At 37.4% G+C, this 6,956-nt stretch overlaps 1 pseudogene; it reads left to right on the top strand.

The window, feature by feature from the left end:
• Nucleotides 1-776: 776 nt before the first annotated feature.
• Nucleotides 777-5,740, top strand: LOC115865721 (vacuolar protein sorting-associated protein 45-like; annotated as a pseudogene).
• Nucleotides 5,741-6,956: the final 1,216 nt, after the last annotated feature.

The raw sequence follows: 6,956 nt of genomic DNA on the forward strand, positions 1-6,956 counted from the left end.
ATCACCATAAAGAAGACAAATAAATATTGTTGAATACTCTAACACAGCCATTTAGCCAATGGCTCATCTGAACAGATGTAGAAGTTGGGATCCGTACTGAAGTGTGGGATTAGGCTGCCAAGAATTGGAATCATTCTCTAACAGTAACTCAAGAAACCTCTACATTGGGGCACACTGTACTTAGGACTAGAGAGAGCATCACATCTACCCTTTTTATTAGCCAAGAGATCACTTAACACTGAAGAATAACATGGATATTTACTTGAAGTTACTTAATATATAGTATCATGTTTCTGTCTACTCACTTGAAAGTACAATTTAGCCAGAAATAAAGAAACAATAATGAATTAAAAACCTACAGGTTATGAGATTAATCTGTTCTTGTTATATAGCCTTTAAAAAATGAAATCCTCATTAATGAAATGTTAATACTGGCTTGACATACTATATTCTACTTCATATTAATATTTTATGAAAATATTGATTATACTCTTGCTTTCAAAGGAAGACATATTCTTCCTCAGAGTGACTTTGGGCCAAGACTTGTCAGACTCATTTTAACAGAACCCCATGACTCTTTCTCTTTACCAAAATCCAGACTCCAAACTCAAATAAATCCTTCATATGGTCTAGTTACTTAAGTTTATGTATACCTGAACATGTAAATGAAAAAAAAAAATGAGAGGGCTTTCATGAATTTTTTAAAAACCCTATGAATATAAGCTAGAAATTATAGAAAACCAGAGACTAAGGATACGTAAATAGAGGATGAGTGGATGTCGGTCAAAATACAACCATAACTATTTCCTTCCTATATAAAAGGCCTTCATTCACCCTACGCAAAGAGTATTAACAGTGTGTATCACTGTAAGACCGGACACTATAAAACTCTTAGAGGAAAACATAGGAAAAACACTCTTTGACATAAATCACAGCAAGATCTTTTTTCATCCACCTCCTAGAGTAATGGAAATAAAAACAAAAATAAACAAATGGGACCTAATGAAACTTCAAAGCTTTTGCACAGCAAAGGAAACCATAAACAAGACGAAAAGACAACCCTCAGAATGGGAGAAAATATTTGCAAATGAATCAACAGACAAAAGATTAATCTCCAAAATATATAAACAGCTCATGGAGCTCAATATTAAAGAAACAAACAACCCAATCCAAAAATGGGCAGAAGACCTAAATAGACATTTCTCCAAAGAAGACATACAGATGGCCAAGAAACACATGAAAAGCTGTTGAACATCACTAATTATCAGAGACATGCAAATCAAACCTACAATGAGGTATCACCTCACACCAGTTGGAATGGGCATCATCAGAAAATCTGCAAACAACAAATGCTGGAGAGGGTGTGGAGAAAACGGAACCGTCTTGCACTGTTGGGAATGTAAATTGATACAGCCACTATGGAGAACAGTATGGAGGTTCCTTAAAAAACTAAAAATAGAATTACCATATAATCCAGCAATCCCACTACTGGGCATATATCCAGAGAAAACCATAATTCTAAAAGACACATGCACCCCAATGTTCATTGCAGCACTGTTTATAATAGCCAGGTCATGGAAGCAACCTAAATGCCCATCGACAGATGAATGGATAAAGAAGAGGTGGTACATATATACAATGGAATATTACTCAGCCATAAAAAGGAATGAAATTGAGTCATTTTTTGAGAAATGAATGGATCTAGAGACTGTCATACAGAGTGAAGTAAGTCAGAAAGAGAAAAACAAATATCATATATTAACACATGTATGTGGAATCTAGAAAAATGGTACAAATGAACCGGTTTGCAGGGCAGAGGCTGAGACACAGGTGTAGAGAACAAATGTATGGACACCAAGGGGGGAAAGCCATGGGGGGTGGGGATGGTGGTGCTGAATTGGGCGATTGGGATTGACAAGCATACACTGATGTGTATAAAATTGATGACTAATAAGAACCTGCTGTATAAAAAAAATAAAACAAAATTCAAAATTAAAAAAAAGTCATTCTTAGAGCCAATCAGTTTTAAATTAATTGATCTCTAAGAGGGAAAAATAGTATCTTAGAGCAAAAATTTGTCTTTCATTCAAATATTTATTTTCTTTATACTGTTTTTCTGAAATCATAAATTTTATTCTGCAATCCTTTGCCCTAAACTATGGTGTGAAGAAAATGTATTCAGAGTTATCCACCTCTTTGTTTCTGAGATACGACAATCTGTCTTACCTGTGTCCTTCTGTGCAATGTGGAAGCAGAGTCAGGAGGAATATATTTGTGGATTCAAGTCTCTTAGAAACCTACAGTAGATATGTCACATTGCATAACTAGTAAAATAGCAACTAGACCACAGGCATTTTTACCAGCCAACAAACCATTCCATAGTTCTTTACATATTTAGCAATGTCATAGCAATGAAGCATCTGATGGCCACAAGGATGAGTATGCTAAAGAGGTATAGTGCCAGTGTGGCTAGTCATGGGTGGTTCAAGTCCCCTGGCTTGAACCAAGTTCTTTTATGCCTGATAATATCAATGCATGGATGCTTAAGGATAGTAATCTGATTAATTTACGGAAACCCTCAAAGTTATACCTAGATTATGTCTCTGTAATGCTAAAGCAATCCTTTCATTGGCCAGTTTATTGGGTTGTACATAACAACAGACCAATGTTAAACTAGTGAATGAGCTAGTTATCAGAGTAAACATAGCTATTTTGTCATTTGTGGATCCATTTCCTCCTATCATGTATTGTTTTGAAGGTACCCATGCACCTTAGTTTGTTTAAGCTGAGAAAACAAAAAGCATTAATATAATTAATTAACCTTTGGCCTCTATTTCAGCAAAAAGAGATCATGCAGAGCTCCTCTGAGGAACAAGCTATCACCATTCTGTCACTCTCCTTTATCTAATTTTCTTAGCAAAAATGTGATTGGTTTTTCACCAGCCTATCTGTCCCTGTCTTTGAAATCCGTTTTTTATCTCCCCTAAACCTTTTTTTATTGAATGTCATCATGTAGTGGTTGTTTCTCAGTCCCATCTTATCCATTGTTTTGCAGTGGAAGAGACCATCTCAGCCAAACTAGCACTGGCTTTTAACCTGGTATTGCACTCATAGGGTTGGCAGAGTTGATTCCAGGATGCAGCCACAAGCATGAGGAAGAGGCTGTAGATAACTTCCTGCACTTCAGCTGGTTGGAGAGTACCACTCCCACTCTGAACAACATCTCGCCTTCCCTCCAAAGAGTGTACTGTACTTGAAGCAAAACAGTTACACACAAATGGCTATGCATATAATTGTTTGCCAAAGAAATTTCTGGCCCTTCCCTTTCCCTTAACTGCCTTAGGGAAGAATCTTTTCTCTAGCTTAGTTTCCACATGATGTTTCTTTTGAGAAAGGGGACTGGGACAAGAAATCTGTCATGTAGTTAAGCAGGCAAGAAATATTATTAATCCAATTTTGTTTGAGAGTTGTTTGTCCATATGATTATTTAAAAGTCAAGTTTAGTTTCAAAAAACCTTTTTTTTTTCTGAAATTACTTTTGGGGTAATATTTAAAATGAGAGATTGTAACTCTGTAAAATGCATAGGGAATAAAGCATTCCAGTGTACACAGAAAAGGCAAATTTTTAATCAAATAAAGTTTTATGAAATGAAAAACAAAGTCCTCTATAAGATGTTTCGCACCTGCTACAACTATCTCCTATGCTAGGGATAGTTTTCCTGGCCATTGACATGAGGATCTGCTAAGCTTTACAATACATAGTGATACATATAGCAAAAACCAGAGATATGGTTTTTACAATTAAAAGACAATAACAATGCTAAAACAATCTTTATTGTTTAATGTATTAGGATATACAATATAGACTAGTTAATGTCGTTAAACTAGTGAGTGAATGAGGATAACATTTTTGGACCCATTTTAATTTTAAAACATTTTTTTAAATTAGTCTTTAAAAAACATTTTTAAGATTTATCAGGCTGCCAGTGTCCTTGCCCCCACGGTGAGCCACAGCCACCCTCTGCCTCTGCAGGAGACCATCCCACACTAGCAGGAGAGTGTGGATTATCTGATTCAGGAGCTCTGAAGACCCAAATACAGTATATATTTTATTTATTTCAGTAATGTGATCAGCAAGAGTAATGTGAAGTCATTAGCTGAACCTGATGAACAGGAAGTTGTGGCTGAGGTTCAGGAATTTTATGGTGATTACATTGCTGTGAATCCACATTTGTTTTCCCTCAATATTCTGGGTTGCTGCCAGGGTCGAAATTGGGATCCAGTCCAACTATCCAGAGCAACTCAAGGACTGACAGCTCTCCTTTTATCTCTGAAGAAATGTCCCATGATTCATTACCAGCTTTCATCAGAGGCAGCAAAGAGACTTGCAGAATGTTAAGCAAATGATAACTAAAGAATATGAACTGTTTGAATTCCGGCAGACTGAGGTTCCTCCCTTGCTACTTATTTTAGATCGCTGCGATGATGCCATCACCCCATTGCTAAACCAGTGGACATATCAGGCCATGGTCCATGAACTACTGGGCATAAACAACAATCGGATTGATCTTTCCAGAGTGCCAGGGATCAGTAAAGACATGAGAGAGGTGGTCCTATCTGCTGAAAATGATGAATTCTACACTAACAATATGTACCTGAACTTTGCTGAGATTGGTTGCAACATAAAGAATCTCATGGAAGACTTTCAGAAGAAGAAACCAAAAGAACAGCAAAAACTAGAATCAATAGCAGACATGAAGGCCTTTGTTGAGAATTACCCACAATTCAAGAAGATGTCTGGGACTGTATCAAAGCACATGACAGTGGTTGGAGAGCTGTCTCAGTTGGTCAGTGAGTGGAATCTGCTGGAGGTTTTGGAGGTTGAGCAAGAACTGGCCTGTCAAAATGAACATTCTAGTGCTCTCCAGAATGTAAAGAGGCTCCTGCAGAACCCCAAAGTGACAGAGTTTGATGCGTGCAGCCTGGTGATGCTTTATCCTCTACATTATGAGCGACACAGCAGCAATAGCCTACCAGGATTATGATGGACCTTAGGAATAAAGGTGTTTCTGAGAAGTATCGAAAGCTTGTGTCTACAGTTGTTGAATATGGTGGTAAACGGGTCAGAGGAAGTGACCTCTTCAGCCCCAAAGACGCTGTGGCTATTACCAAACATTTCCTCAAAGGATTGAAGGGAGTAGAAAATGTATATGCTCAGCATCAGCCTTTCTTACATGAGAACATGGACCATCTCATCAAAGGAAAGCTTAAGGAAAACCTGTATCCTTATCTAGGCCCCAGCACACTCAGAGACAGACATCAGGATATCATTGTGTTTATAATTGGAGGAGCCACCTATGAAGAGGCTCTAACAGTTTATAACCTGAACCGCACCACTCCCGGAGTGAGGATTGTCCTGGGGGGAACCCCTGTGCATAACACGAAAAGTTTCCCAGATGAAGTTCTTGCTTCTGGACTGCACAGCAGAAGCAAGGACAGCTCTCAAGTTACATCAAGGTTAGCAAGCAGAAGATGAAATGGTGATAGAGAGGTGAGAAGAATGGCACAACTTTCCCTCTTGCCTCACTGCAGGCTTTCTCCACTGACCAGAGGGGTGTTGGAGAAGAGCCTTGGGTTTTGTACTTCTTGTTATAAACCATCTCCAGGTAGCCTGCTGATTCCTGAACTGTTGGCACAGACACCAAGACTCCAGTGGTGAGTTGAGAATAAGTCTGAGCCCATTCCAACCCACTTTTCTCATGTTTTCTTTATCAAATAAATAAATGTATTCCTTGTATTTGATAGCCCACACAAAAAAAAGATTTATGAATTTCATGTTGAGGGGTCACCTTTCAGTCTTCTGAACAGACTCTTCCTGAGATATGAATTAAATGTGTTTATCTACACTCTACCTCTTTACAAATAGACACCCCAAGATGTATAAATATATTGATAAAATAAGGATCAAATTCAAGAAAAACTACAAATGCAAATATACTATCTCTCTATATTGTTTATACTTGCTTTGATAGAGCTGGCAATTTGGCTTTGAACTTCCTGGCAGTAAGGATAACAACAGAAACTTAGATAATTCTCATTATAGAAAAGAAAAAACTTTTTGGTCTAGCTTGATCCAAAGGTAGAACTTGAATTACCTTAACTAGGGATACTATGTTCCTTAGATGAACATTCCTAAATATCACTTCTCTCAGAAGACCTTTATAAGAACAGAAAAGGAGATTCTGAGTTCATATTCTTGACAAAGGCCTGGAGAGTTAGGATTATGTATTGTTGATTGAGGGAAGATTAATTTACTTTGTTACACCAAAGAGGCAATTGACAATATCGATACTTTATCAAAACTGAGGAGCTGGAGGAAACTTTACTTTTAAATAACATAAAACCCCATGAGATTATTATTTTAGATTAGTGCACTTTGACTCCTCATTAGCTCCTGTGTAGTTTGTATTATTATGTCTCATAGTTTGCTGGATTCTATAATGTATCTCAATAGGTGCATAAATGCACCATAGGTTAATATTTATTCCAATAAAAGCTTCTATCCGTGATGTGCCAAATCTCCTTTTCATATTCCTTAAAGAAATCTTGGTACATACGATCATTTTCTATTAATTATAGTCTAATTTTAAACCTTTGTCTAGTGTAAAACTTCAATAGTGAATCTGATATAAATACAATCACCTCCTTTTCCCTTTAACGCAAGCATAAACTATGACACTGGCTGCTTGAAGTAGAGAAGTTGGAAGGAGGTCTGGCTCCTCCTCCTCAGCGCTTATTTCTTCTAGCTTGGGGTCAGACAGAGGAGATAGGGTAGTAGAGATTTTACATAATCAGCTATGTGTCGGTGTGGGAAAGTGTCCCTGGTCTTTCTCTGGTTCAATCCAGTTATGTCTACTGCTAATAGATTCTGTTATTGAGAATTCTTTACTGATGAT

Source organism: Globicephala melas, chromosome 5, assembly GCF_963455315.2.
Source record: "Globicephala melas chromosome 5, mGloMel1.2, whole genome shotgun sequence".
NCBI lineage: Eukaryota > Metazoa > Chordata > Mammalia > Artiodactyla > Delphinidae > Globicephala > Globicephala melas.